The sequence below is a fragment of the Cervus elaphus genome, chromosome 18 (assembly GCF_910594005.1).
Source record: "Cervus elaphus chromosome 18, mCerEla1.1, whole genome shotgun sequence".
In the NCBI taxonomy this organism is placed as follows: domain Eukaryota; kingdom Metazoa; phylum Chordata; class Mammalia; order Artiodactyla; family Cervidae; genus Cervus; species Cervus elaphus.
In genome coordinates this window covers 34,712,097-34,726,382 of record NC_057832.1, presented here as the reverse complement: position 1 = coordinate 34,726,382, position 14,286 = coordinate 34,712,097, and the positions used below count along the sequence as shown (strand labels likewise).

At 38.9% G+C, this 14,286-nt stretch overlaps 1 protein-coding gene across 1 annotated transcript in view; it reads right to left on the bottom strand.

Annotated features, from left to right (window-relative positions):
- The window catches only part of TSPAN13 (tetraspanin 13), a 34,402-nt gene that overhangs the window by 12,318 nt on the left and 7,798 nt on the right, over positions 1-14,286 (bottom strand). The window lies entirely within an intron of this gene.

Genomic DNA, 14,286 nt, shown 5'->3' with positions numbered 1-14,286 from the left:
AACTGCTTTAGATACCATTATCTTTTCAATTAGCATTCAAATATAGAGAGAAACTATTAAAACTTCTAGGACAAAAACAGTGTTAAGAGATTTTAGCTACATTACTTAAACATGGCATTCTGAGTAAGAAGAAATAATTTTACATCCCAACCACTTAATTTGTATTATAAAACAAAGTCGAGTGTAAGAGGTAAAACACATACCTCAATCGGTTATTATCACTCAAAGTTACAGCTACTTCTTTGAAATAACACTTAAATAGCATGTGATATTAAGATTATAATCAATTGATAGAAGACACAGCTTCAGTAGGTATGTGGGAAGGGTGGGGATGGGGGTGGAACAGGAAAGAGACAATATCTTCAAGTCAGTCAAGAGTTAACCATTTCCTGGAGCAACTTGACAGTTTTTAATACCTTCTTGGGAGAAATAGAAGTATGTAAAACAAACTTTCCAGCACCACTTTGAGGCCTAATAAACCTTGTCTTGAAATACAAAATAAGTCAATACTCATTCAAATGATTCTTTACTGAAATGTATAACTTTTTATACATGTGGTCGTTTATTAGACACAAATTTTAAATGTCTTGGTACATAAAAATTCTTAAGATGTGTAGACATACGAGTAAAATGGCTAAATATAGCAGCTGTTTGTATTTTTATCCACTTATGATAAAGCAGCAAAACTTGAGAACAAAAGCAACCATCTGTAGTATGACATGACCAAGTTACGGAGTTACGTGGACCTGGTGGTCTCCACTGTGTACACACAGGGAGCTTTTGTTTTCAGAGGGAGAAGAGGAGGGAAAACGTCTCACAAACACTCCTCATTTTCTCAGCTGCTGCTTCTCAGCAGATCCACCTGCATCTGTCTCCTTTATCACCTCATTCGCTGCAGCCTTCTCAAACTGCAGACTATCTTGGATGGACAAAAAGTCCTCGGCCCCATCACAAGTGAGTTTATTTCTGACTTTGTTGTATCCAAATAGAACACATTTCCTTTCACAAGGTGTGAAAGGCAGAAGCCTGGAGGAGGTGTCAAGGAAGAAGAGGGCGATGCTGCTGGAGGGGGCTCGCCTCCATGGGGCAGAGGGCGATGCGTAGCATCCTCACCGCATGGTGGGAGGGAACACTGAACATGGTCCATGTGCTCAACACATCAGACTGCCCCGCTGCATCGGTCGGCGTTCTCCAGAGAAACAGAACCAAGAAGATACATATTGAGAGAGAGACAGAGGAGATTTATTACAAGGAACGGGCTTATGTAACTGTGGGGGCTAGAAAGTCCACAATGTGCAGGGCAGGATGACAGGCTGGAAATTCTGGCAGGATTTCTATGATGCCATTTTGAGACCAAATTCCTTCTCCTTTAGGAAACCCAGTTCTTATTCTTAATGCTTTCATATTTCATATCGTACCTGAGGCCCACAATTACTGAAAGTCAACTAAGTGTAAATGTTAATCACCTCTAAAAAATGCCTTCAGAGCAACATCTAGATGGATGTCTGGAAAAAAAACACCTTGCAATCACAGCGCAACCAAGTTTTCTGTAAAATTAACCAGCACTCGCCAGCTTCAAGTCCTGGGTGTGATGCCTGTTTATTTAATTAAATTCAGGGGCAGGACATTTACTCTGTATTTCTTTGAATTTTAGGGCCAAAAAGATCGGAATCATGAATCATAGGATACATAAAATTCTTCTAATCCATAGTTTTGAAGAATCCTTTTGGGAATCATTCCAAATCCTTAATGATATTAATGAAATTCTTGCCACAAGTTAAATATTCATCAACAAATGTTTGGTGCCCACTATATACCAGAAGCCAGAGAAAAGATGCCCCTACAAAAACAAAGATTGGCAAGCTTACTCTGTAAAGAGCCAGAGAGTTGCCATCTGCCTTTGTGAAACACACGGGCTCTGCCATAATTATTCAATCGTAACACAAAAGCAGCAACAGATAATACATAAATGAAAGGGCAGGGTTGTGTTCCAATGACATTTCATTTACAGATACTGAAACTTAAATCCATATAATTTTCATGTGGAACAAAATATTCTTCCCTTGATTTTTTTCAACCATTTAAAAATGTAAAAACTTAATTTTATTGAGGCTTTCAAGGGCTAAGTCAAAGATCTCTCTTGGTAAATGTCACATAGTACTTGAAAACATGTGGGTTATTTTCAAACATCTTTTGATACTGATTTCTAACATAATTACATAGTGATAAGAGAATATAGGCTCTGTATGAGCTCAATACCTTTAGGCCATGAAGTCTTTGCACCTTATTTTATGTCCCTGGATATGTTCCAGTGTCTCCTGGCTTATAGTCTATGGCAACTTAAAATAGAATCTATATGCTGCTGTTGTGTGAAAAATCTTAATTATGTTGAATTGGGTCATAAAGCTTTTCAAGTCTACTATATCCTTCTACTTTTCTGTCTATTCATTCTATTAGTTTTTTAGAGTTTGACATTGAAACTCCAACTAAAAAATCTTAATTTATCTACTTAAACTGTAATATATAATAGAACTATATGTAACATTGTTCTGTATTTTCCAAGTCTCCTGTAAATGTGTTATCATACTTTCATAATCTAAAAAATAAAGAAGAAAAAAATTTTAAAAATAAAATAAAAGTGTACAATCATTCTTATTTGGCAGGTTGCACAATAACAAGCAATGGAATGGATGTGACTTATGGGCTGCAGCTTGCTGACTTTCATTCTAGAATTCAACATAGAGAGAATGAAAAAAATCACAATGGTACAGACCATTGCTATGTCAGAGATATTTTACAAGGTGGGCCAGAATATAGAACAATAACCAACAAACAAACAAACAAAAAAATCCAGAATGATGGAATAAGCCAAAGATTGCAAAGAAACAGTAAGGTAGCAGACAGTAGGCTGAAAAAAATGACCCCAACTGAATACTACCATATGAAGCAAAAGAATGAATATTATATCGTATGGCAAAAGATGTCACTAAGTTAAGGGTCTAAAAAGGAGAAGCTAATCTTGGATTATTAGGTGGTGTCTAAATGTCATAACAAGTGTCTTTGTAAGAGAGAGGCATATATGTATAACTATGGCTGATTCACACTGTTGTGTGACAGAAAACAACACAGCATTGCAAAGCAATATTCCAATTAAAAAATAACCCCCTCCTCCCAAAAAAATAAGAGAGTGGCAGAGGGAGATTAGAGAGACACAGAGAGGAGACAGCAATACAAAGACAGAGGCAAAGGGCGATGAGCCCACAAGCCAAGGAATGCTGGCCGCCACCAGAAAACAGAAGAGGCAAGAAGCCAAGTAACAGGTTCTCCCGTGGGGCTTCAGAGGGAGTGCAATCCTATCAACAACTTGACTTTAAACATCTGGCCGCTTGAACTGTTAGAATAAATCTTTTGTTTTTAAGCCACCATGTTTGTGGTCATTTGTCACAGCAGGACACACAGCACACACAAAATAATTCACACATTTGGAAACAAGCAAGTCAGGAACATCTGTTAAAGAAATCTACCTGGTATTTTATCACTAACATAATCCCCACCCGCAGAGCTGGAGTGAAGTATTTAGCCATCCCTGTCAGGACCCTCCCAGCAAACCAAATCCTTTATTTAAAACAGCAGCATTTTAGCAATAGGAGAAAACTGTTCTCTGCTCTCTCAGCTATCCAAGGAGGGGGGGTGGGGGGTGGCGGGTAGAGCACTTTATCACTTCCATAAGAAGTTCTAACTCCCAGACTAGGCATTATGTGGTTACTGAAAACATCATCTAGAACATTCACAAGCATCTCTGCTCTGTTTTTTTTTTTTCCCCCAGATGTGTGGTCAGTCATGTCTGACTCTTTGCAACCCCATGGACTTTAGCCCTTCAAGCTCCTCTGTCTATGGGATTCTCCAGGCAAGAATACTGGAGTGGGTAACCATTCCCTTCTCCAGGGTATCTTTCCAACCCAGGGATCGAACCTGTGTGTCCTACATCTCCTGCATTGGCAGGCGGATTCTTTACCACTGCACCACCTCAGAAGTTTTCTATGGACCTCTCTGTCAAGAATATTCCTCACCAAGTTCGCGCCGCTGTATCTTTAATATAGTTTTAGTCTATCTTCATCACTGACACTAGGCACATCTCCTTCAGAAACATTTGAGAGGCTATATCAGTTTCCTATTATTGCTTTAACAAATTAGCACAAGCTTGGTGGCTTAGAACACCACAAAAGCGCACTCATAATTCTAGAGGTCAGAAGTCCAACATGGGTCTCACTAAGCTAAAATACTGGTGTCAGTAACACTTCGTTCCTTCTGGAATCTCTAGGGAAGAATCCGTTTCTTTGCCTTTTCCAGATTTTTTTTTTAGTGACATCTTTTATTTCACTATTGCTTCAAAATTGTCTTTAAAACGAAGCACACAGAGAAACAAAGCCTAGAAATGAACGGGCTGTGTGTTCACAGAAATAAAAACACCACACGGTACGTGCTAGTAGGTTTGCTCTGAAGACAAAGAATGGAAATCACAAGATCAAGTAGCTATCTTACGAAGTTCTTAAAAAAAAAGATTTTTCTATATTCAGACGCAAGTTTAAATATTTCCTCTTCAGCAGTCGTTCTAGCAAAACCAATGTGGCAGCACAAAAGGAGAAAAGGAAAGAAAAAGGAAAGAAAGAAACCATAAAAACACACATCAGCATCAAAGGTCAACACAAGGTCAAAGGTGAGAGGTCAAGCATCAGAGAAGCTCGAGAGGCAGGGATTCTAGAGGCCACCTGAACTCCCTGGCCTGTATATTCTCTTCCTCCATCTTCAAAGCCAGCTGTGCTGTATCTTCAAATTTCTCAGACTGCAACAAACTTGCTTCTCTAAATATATCACACTTTGAGTATAAGCCACCTATATCCCTCTTATACGGACCTTTGTGATTACATAGGGCTCCCCCAAGTAATCTAGAATAATCACTCCATCTCAAGCTGCTTAATTTAATCACATCTTCAAAGCCTCTTTTGTTATATAAGGTCACATAGTCACAGGTTCTAAGGATGAGGATGTGCACCTTGATGGGAGAGGAGTATCAGCCTACCACAGAAGGGTCTGGGAACATGGGCTACTGAGTTACACACAGAGCTGAATCCTGCCTGCTACACATAATTTAAAATATTGAAAAAAGACTTCACATTTTATTTAAATACATAGCTGACTGCTGAGAAACTATGGGAATTTTCCACAGGCCAGAAAGGAAAGGAGAACTGAAAATCAGAGTAGCAAGCATACAACTGGCACAATGGGGCCATGAGAAAGTGGAAAGAAATTCCCAGATCAGAACATCACTAAAGGGGAAGGACTTGGGTTTTAAACCAGGCAGACATGAGAAGTGGAACTAAGACCCATGTTTGTCTAGACCTCCAGAGCACTGTATTTTTAGTATAAAAGGTCACAGAAAAATCACACCACCACCCTCAGGAAGACAGTAAAGATTTTTGAACCTCTTCAAAATCTGCAAGAAACAGAAACTCCAAGCCTACCATGACCACGTTTGGAGGCTAAATGTACATTATCCAGGAACGCAGGATCTTCAAGCCTAGCCATTCACATGAAAGCTGATCACTGGCAGTGATGGCATTTAGAAGAGGAAAGTCAAGGAAGCAAAATTCAAAATGACTCAGGAGGGACACTTTTGAATCTCAGTCCTCACACCATTCCCAAAGAAAAAATAAAAACTTTGTTGTCAATCAAAATTCACAAAGCATGTAAGAAAAAAATCTACCACAAGAGATGCAACAGACACAGCAAAAGGCAAAGAATTAGAGCTCCAAAGAACTTGGGGTAATAGGACCAACTGAATGAGATTAAAATTCAAACATTTAAACTACCTAAATAAATAAAAGAAGGAATAAAAGCAATATGGGAAAAACAAAACTCTATTTAAAAATGCAGACTTAAAAAAGAGCCAGACAGAGCAAATCTAAAGAAAGCAGAAAGAAGGGAAACTACCATAGGAAGGATAAGTAAAACTTCATTAAAAAAGAAAAAACTGACATGCCTTCAACAAATTGTTTTTCTTTTTCATTTATTTTTACTAGTTGGATGTTAATTACTTTACAATATTGTAGTGGTTTTTGTCATGCATTGACATGAATCAGCCATGGATTTACATGTATTCCCCATCCCTATCCCCCCTCCCACCTCCCTCTCTACCCGATCCCTCTGGGTTTGTTTTTTAAGAAAAAGAACAAGAGTAAGTTCCTCCAAATTTCCTTACCTGAAAAGAAAAGTTATCAGAAAACCAAAGTAAAAATCATACTCAATGGAAAAACCTGAGAAACATTTCTTTCAAAATTCAGGAGTAAGACAAGGGTGCCAGCCATCTCCACTTCTCTTGAGCACCGGGGTAGAGGTCTTAGATAACTATGTTTAAGAGTGAACATGGCACAAAGATGAAGGATAAACACAGCTGTGGTTATTCAAATTAATGGGAATATCTATACAGGAAACCCAAAAGACTGTAAATACTATTAAAATTAGTAAGAACCAGAAAAGCTGCTAGAAATAGGATCACTATCACAAAAATCAACAACACGCTGATGCACCCCCAAATCTTTTAATGAATTCCTTTAAATGCAATTTGTAATAGGTTCCCAAAATATAAGGTATATACAAACAAACAGGGAAACCTAGGGTGTTGCAGTTCACAGGGGTCGTGAAGAGTTGGACACAATTTGGTGACTGAAGAACAACAACAACATAAACAAATCTAATAGAAGCATTAAAAGATGTCCATGGAGAAAACTGTGAAATGAATTGATGAATATGAAAAAGACCCTAATTAAATGAAAAGATGTATGTTCACAGTTGGCAACACTCATTATAATAAAGCATCAATTTACCTCCTATTTAGCCTACAAATTTCATGTATTTCTAGTCCAAGTCTCACTAGATTTTAGATCATTTATACCATGATCCATCAAGTTACATGGAAGAATAAATGTCATCAAAGAGCTAGGAACATTTTTAAGACTAAGGACAAAGGCTGTGGCTGCTGCATTTTTTCTCAGCCCAGCTACAGTATCACTAGCACAGTGCATAAGAAAAGCTTCCAATGGCAAACCAATCTTTGTCAATGGCTACATTTAACTGTCCCAAATTTTACCTTTGTTATTGCTTTTACCATGCTCTGCAAAACCTGAGCTTGACTCTACAGTTTTTGGATCTATTTTAATCAGTAAATTTAAATATATAAACAAAACTAAAAGGACTAAAGAAGTTAAAAATAATCCAAACAAATATCAGAATTTATTATAATAGTTTGGTAATTAAAATCAAGTAATTAAACAAACAACAATGCAGACTTGAAGAGATATGGAATTCTAAATCAATATGGAAATAGTAGTCTTTAATTAACAGCTTTTTCACAATTACTTTCCCATTTTGAAAAATAATAGTAGGAATCCCTACCTCACACCATAGCTTTAAAGCCTATATCTAAAAAGCAAAACTTAAACTTTGGCAGGGAGAAAGTACAGAATAATGTTTTGCCTTTGGAGTTAAAGAAAAATTCTTAAACAAGACTGCCCAAAAGCACATATAATACAAATATGGCATTTACTATATACAAGAAGTATTCAAAATGTTTTACGTTTACATTTACATGGGCTTCCCTCATGGCTCAGATGGTAAAGAATCTGCCTGGAATGCAGGAGACCTGAGTTCAATCCCCGGGTTGGGAAGCTCTCTTGGAGAAAGGAATGGCAACCCACTCCAGTATTCTTGCCTGGAGAATCCCATGGACAGGAGCCTGGTGGGCCATAGCCCATGTCATTGCAAAGAGTCAGACAGGAGTGAGTGACTAACACAGACATACACAATCTTCACAGCACTAAGAGGGATGTAGTACTACTGCTCCCTTTTCCAGGTGGGGAAAGTTGTGCACAGAGATGTTAAGAAAGTAGCCCAAGGTTACACAGCAAGGAAGACACAGAAGTGGGATATGAATCCTTGTTCTTACCTACCAAACTAGAAATCACATTAAAGCTGCAAATTCTATAGGATAAAAAAACAGACAAATGTAGGATATGCCTAGGACTAGAGGATATTTATAGCACACACACATATATTAAAGAACACCTACAAATCCATTTAAAAAAAAAAAACAATAAGCACATTGAAAAGTGGTCAAAGGTAATAAGAGACAGTTCACTGAAGAAGAATCCAAAAGGCCAATCAACAAATGAAAGGTAGTAAGTACTTTTGGTGAGGGCTGGGAAAGGGAATGGAGAGTGGGCCTTTAACTGTACTATAGCTTTTAGCCTCTTAAAAAGAAAGAGGGAATTCCTTGGTGGTTCAGTGGTTAAGACTTCTTTTTCCAATGCAGCGAGTACAGGTTTCATCCTTGGTGGTCAGGGAGCTCAGCTTGCACATGCCTCATAGCCAAAAACCCAAAACATAAAGTGGAAGCAATATTGTAACAAATTCAAAGAAGAATTTAAAAAGGAGAAAGAGACAGAGCCAAATACTAACTTTGTTAAATCAGTCTGTTGGGCTCAGGAGAGTATACCATATTATTTTCTGTGCATATGAAACATTTCCTAATTAAAAGTAGCTTGAAGATGTAACAGCCCCTTTCTTACTGGAACACTAAAACTAAATTCTTCTGCTTTGCTTTCTTCTGTAAGTTGGTCCAACTTGCCTCATCCAGACTTCATTCACACTATTCCCCAAACACAGCTACTTATATCAAGATAGTCTCATTTGTCTCAAATATTTCACATCAGTTCCCATCTGTGCATCTCCAGGTACTGTCCACATCCTCCCCTACAATGTGCTGCCATTTAGGAAAAAGGAAGCCTTGCAAGTGAAGGTGGTACAGAAGTGAAGGCAGCAGGCAGCCCTTTGCTGAATCTTTACTTTTCTATCACACTTGGGTAGACGCACATGTGAAACTTGATACCACCTATAATTTCCCTTAGGTACCCATATCCTAAAGGCACACGCGTGCACCCACACCCACACACACACACACACACACACACAAATATACATTCTCATTTGTAACATGGAAGAGCACTTAGATTTAACTATCCAATCTAAAACACATCTGTCATTTATTACTACAAAGATGAAACTGTCCAAATATAAACTTATTTAAGTGACTCAACTTTCTGATAAATCCCCAAAATATGGTTTTTTTAATTAAAAAATTGAGAACAACATAAATGTTTTCTTGTGTGTGCGACTGTAGCCTCCAACACATTATAGCAAAAATCCCTCAAGTCCTCATAATTAATCGTTTAAATTAGAAATAACACACAAAATTTATGATATGCATCTAATTAGATTTGATTACCAGTGTGTCTAACTTTCACTAAGAAGGAGCCTTTTAAAGATAATAAGGAAACAATTTATTTCTGCGTAGTAGTAATTGCATGTTACGGTTGGTTTGTAATTTTGAAGAGAATGGGATTATGTAAAAGTCTACCAAATGAGTGATATAAAAATTATTGATTCCCATAAAACTACTTCTAAATGTATAATTAAAAAGCCTATTTGTCACTAGAACCTGGTAGACAAAGAAACTGCAAGAATTTTTTGTTTAATAGTAACAACAGTTTCCTTATGAGATCAATTGTAATAGAAAGTAAATTTAGACCTATGACAAATAGTTTCCTTCCTTTGGGAGACAGAAGGCTGATAAAAACAAACTACCGATCTGTTCACTTGTTGACAGTGATTTTTTTTATGAGCAGGAAGCGCCAACCTTTCCTGTTTTCTCTTTAAAACAAAGAAAAGTGAATATACAAGGAAAGCTTTTAAGAGAGTACAAAAGTTAAAATGACAGGCCACACCAAGGCAAGATTATAAAAGTGTCTACAACTGGCATTGCTTTCCAAAGCAAATGCTTAAAAAAGGAGGTGGTGGCAAAACTTCTAGTGCACAAACGGGTAGATTTTGATGAAGGAGGGCGTCAGTGGCACAGTTATCTGGCCAGTGACCTTAACCAAGTCTGTTCATTTTACAGGCGAATAATGACAAGCTCGGTGACAGAGGCAGAACTGGGGCAAACTTCCCATCTGATGCAATATTTTTATCCCGGTAGGACTATATCACAGTGCCTACCGGACATATAAAGAGGCACTATGACATAGTGCCTATATCATAGGTCATCACAGCAATATAGGTCATTTTTAACACTGAGATATAACAGCAAAGACAATATTATAATGCATAAGAAATTGTAGGTCTTGCTTCATAGCCAGATTGATATGGGTTTGATCAGCATGTCCTTAACTTACTCCCTAGCAGAGCTGGTTGCACAGTTATAAACCAATAGTAAGGTCCTCACTCATACCGCTTTGCTATTAGTTAACTACCAAATCCCAGCTTACTAATTTTGTGCTTATTTTTCTTTTACCCAACCTGGAGAATTTGTCACATGTGCTGACATTCATATACAAGTTCACAGTGCACTGTCTGGAGTAGGGGAGCAAAACATTCTACCCAGGATAGAGAGTCCTCATCTCTGAGGTCATTCTAGCAAATAACATTGCTTAAAACTAATACACATCCATTCGTGCACTTTTTTGGATCGATAACAAACAGTGCCACTCCAGAAGAAAGGAAAAAAATGTCGCGCATAATGTTCTTTATCATCTAGTTTAAGTTGGTGCTGAGGCATTAAACCACTGAAACTGTTAAGTCACTTGGCACTCGGCCATGTCCGACTCCTTGCAATACCATGGACCGTGGCCCACTAGGCTCCTCTGTCCCTGGGATTCTCCAGGCAAGAACACTGGAGTGGGTTGCCATTTCCTTCTAGAGTAAGCCTTTCAAATGATGACGAAGTTGCTAGAGCATTCTAGAATTTAAGAAGATTCAGGCAAATTCCTGCTCAGAGGACAAAGGATCTCTGTAGGGGACACATGGGGCTTTTACAACCAGCACATATATTTCTTATAAAACTCTTAATCCTGGTATCTCACTGGTCCTCTCCAGCCAGTCTAGGAGCAGTCACGGTTACTCATCCTCCTGCTCACAGTAGTTGGTCCATGGATTGGGCCCAGAAACCAACATGGTTAACTAGTATGTCCCATATGATAATACAGGGATATTGAAAGAGAAAAGTAAGGACAATGAAAATTGATTCTGCCAATGGCTTGTCTTGTACATGGAAAGTTCTGGCCTCAAAAAAGAATCTATGCAGAGGCAAGCTGGGCTGAGAAGTGGACAGAAGGGGCAAGAGTTCTGACCTTTTTTGAGCCCCTTGATCCAGCCATACTTGATGATCTAATCACTGAATTTCCCAATTATATCCTTTTAGGAGTTTGTACTATCCTGCAAACACATTGAGTTCATTTACAACTTATAGAGAATTCAGCCTAATACAAGCTTCACCTTGCAAGTGTTTATTATAACTTTTTAATACTTGTAAACTTGCAGTGACTGTCTACCTTTCCTACTGTGACCACCTTCCCAACCTAAACTAACTCTAAATCCTTCACTTTGTCAAGGCTTTTAAAAAAAATATGAATATTCCCTACACTTGATCTTAGCCAAAAGGCCGAGAAGCGATTGTGAGTACTCCCTTTAAGCCTAAAAGACCTCTCTGAAACTGGTTCCTCTTGGGACCAAACAAGAAGGGAATCAGTGAGCCAAAGAAATGTCCTAGGCCATCTTCCTCCCGCTCACACACTTCCCAGGCCTGAACTCCTGCCTCAACTTTACTGCTGAGCAGGTCAGTGGTTGCCTGTAAATTGGGACCAAAGGTTATGCAACAGAAAAAAGGGATTACAAAGGAGGATAAGGAAATTTGGGGGGCTATGTGCAAAGTCTTGAATGTGATGAAGGGTTGACAGGTCATGTGTGTGTCACAACTTTATCTCATTTATACTTGAAAAACATGCAGCCTATTGTATTCCGTTAATACCTCAACAGAACTGTTCTCTCTCACACATACAGCTTTATAAGGAAAAGCATTTTACAGCATCATCCTTTTTCCAGCATGGAACAAAACCTTATATCAAAAGTTGCAAATGTAATTGGGCGACAAGGAAGAAAGTCACACCCCAAGGATGGTAGGGCAGGATGACAGAGGAAGACTGGGACGTTGATAACATGCTTACACTGTACACTGGCTCTAGACTACCTACTTCTAGACATCTTGCTACATGAAGACAATAAAGCTTAATTATTATATGAAGCAGAGTAGCCGGGTTTCTGTTACCTGCCTCTGGACTCTACTCCTAAGAGTAGATAAGCCAATGAGATCAGGTCATTCCCATGCTAACTATTTTTTGTTTCTAATCTCAAAATAAAGTCCAAATCCCAGGCTAACTGAGGGCTTCCTCAGTGGCTCAGAAATAGAGAATCTGTCTGCAATGCAGGAGACACAGGAGATGAGGGTTCAATTCCTGGGTTGAGAAGAACCCCTGGAAGCAGACATGGCAACCCACTGCAGTATTCTTGCCTGGAGAATCCCATGGACAGAGAAGCCTGGCGGGCTACAGTCCATGGGGTCACAAAGAGTCAGACACGACAGAGCAACTGAGCACACACACCCAGATTGACAAATACAAGGGTGTGAAGGGTCTGGATGTCTAGAGGTAATTCATTAGCCACTACTCCCCACCTCCAGCCATACTTTGCATTCTTCTAATGAGTCCTCTCCACTTTGAGGGCCATACAGACACAGAACATGGTGACCTGATACTCCTAGCACCTGGCTAAGCGCCGGGTACAGAAGAGGTACTCAAAATATTCTGCTGTCCTAAAGAGCTCATGAGCTCGCTTATTATGTGCTAGAGATGCTTATTGCCAAATCTAATCAACAGTTGGGAGGAAGAAATCTAGCTTAATGATCTTCCAGATTATTATATCTCTATATAACCTATAAAAGAGTTTCACTCTTTCATCAAATACCCACCACACTGTAGAAACAAGATGCAAAGAGAGACCTGAATCATTTCTAGACCCCCTACATTTTTTTTTCCCCCTACATTTTTTTAAGCATCCAAATTCTATCAGGGTAAGTGAATTGCTCTGAGGATGAAAGAGGAATGTAGGACCTTTGAAAAAACTGGATGCAACTCTGTAGTTAAATTATTCAAAAATGTTCTGTCAGCACTAGAGCAAGAGAGAAGTCAAGATGATAGTGGACGGTAAGAAACTTAAAGTGGTAATAAAATTTAAAGGGGCTATACCACCAAAATGTAACGTGGCATCCATAGATAAATGAAAACTAAGGCCCCAGAAACCCTCCCTCTCCACGCTTCAATAGTCAGAATGAGGGATTACACTTGACACTGAACTCTCCCTCTGAACTTCTGCCTAATGTGGGCAACTGAAGAACAATTTTGTGATGACTGAGCATGTATTTCTCTGATGCCAAACATCTGGACACAGATTTGAAAATTCTATAAATAGTCTGGGTATTGCATAATACTTAGCTAAATCTTAAGCATTTTGCAATATCCAGACATTTAGTGCTAAAGCCAGGACCTCAATTCTTCGTTTCATTTTCATTCCTCAAATGACACAATGAAGGCTGACGTGCCTTTTGTCACGTTTTTCTTCTCTATGTTCTCCTTGGTGCCAAGCAGACTGCTTTACACTTACACGGCACAAAACGGATAGCATATATGTTATCTGCTGGAAAGAAATTACATAAAGAGATTCAAAAGTAAGGGATCCTGACTTGCCATCTTCCAAAGATAACTGGTTTAAAGTAGCTCTCACAGCCACCAACAAAGTTTCCCCCACAACCTACATCCTCCTTCTTCAGTACGGTTCTGGGAGACAAAAAGCAGAGTTATGGGCAAAACAGCCCTGCACTGACTCCTCCATTCAATACACCAGATGCCAACCATATGCCAAGGCGGTGCTGTGCATTCAGCAAGGCAGAAGTAATTGGGACATGGTCCTTATTTTTGAGGGGCATACAGTCTTAACATGAATTGGCTTTTTTCAATGACTTCTTCATTGATCAACTTAAGAATCATGTCTGGAAAAAAAAAAAGAATCATGTCTGAGCAGCATCGGACACAGATGCTCAACTCTGGCTCTTTAAAACAACGTGCACTTGGCTTCTAAGACACCTGCCTCGACCAGGTTTTCCTCCTACCTAACCAACCATTCCTTCTCAGGCTCCTCTGCTGGCTGTTCATCTCCCAAAACTGTACTGTAACAGAGTCCTTGGTTCAATTCATGGATCACTACCCTTCAATACCTCGCCTCCCTAACTGGCTGATTTCATCCAGAAGCAATGCTAAATACTACTCTCTACAATGATGACTTGCT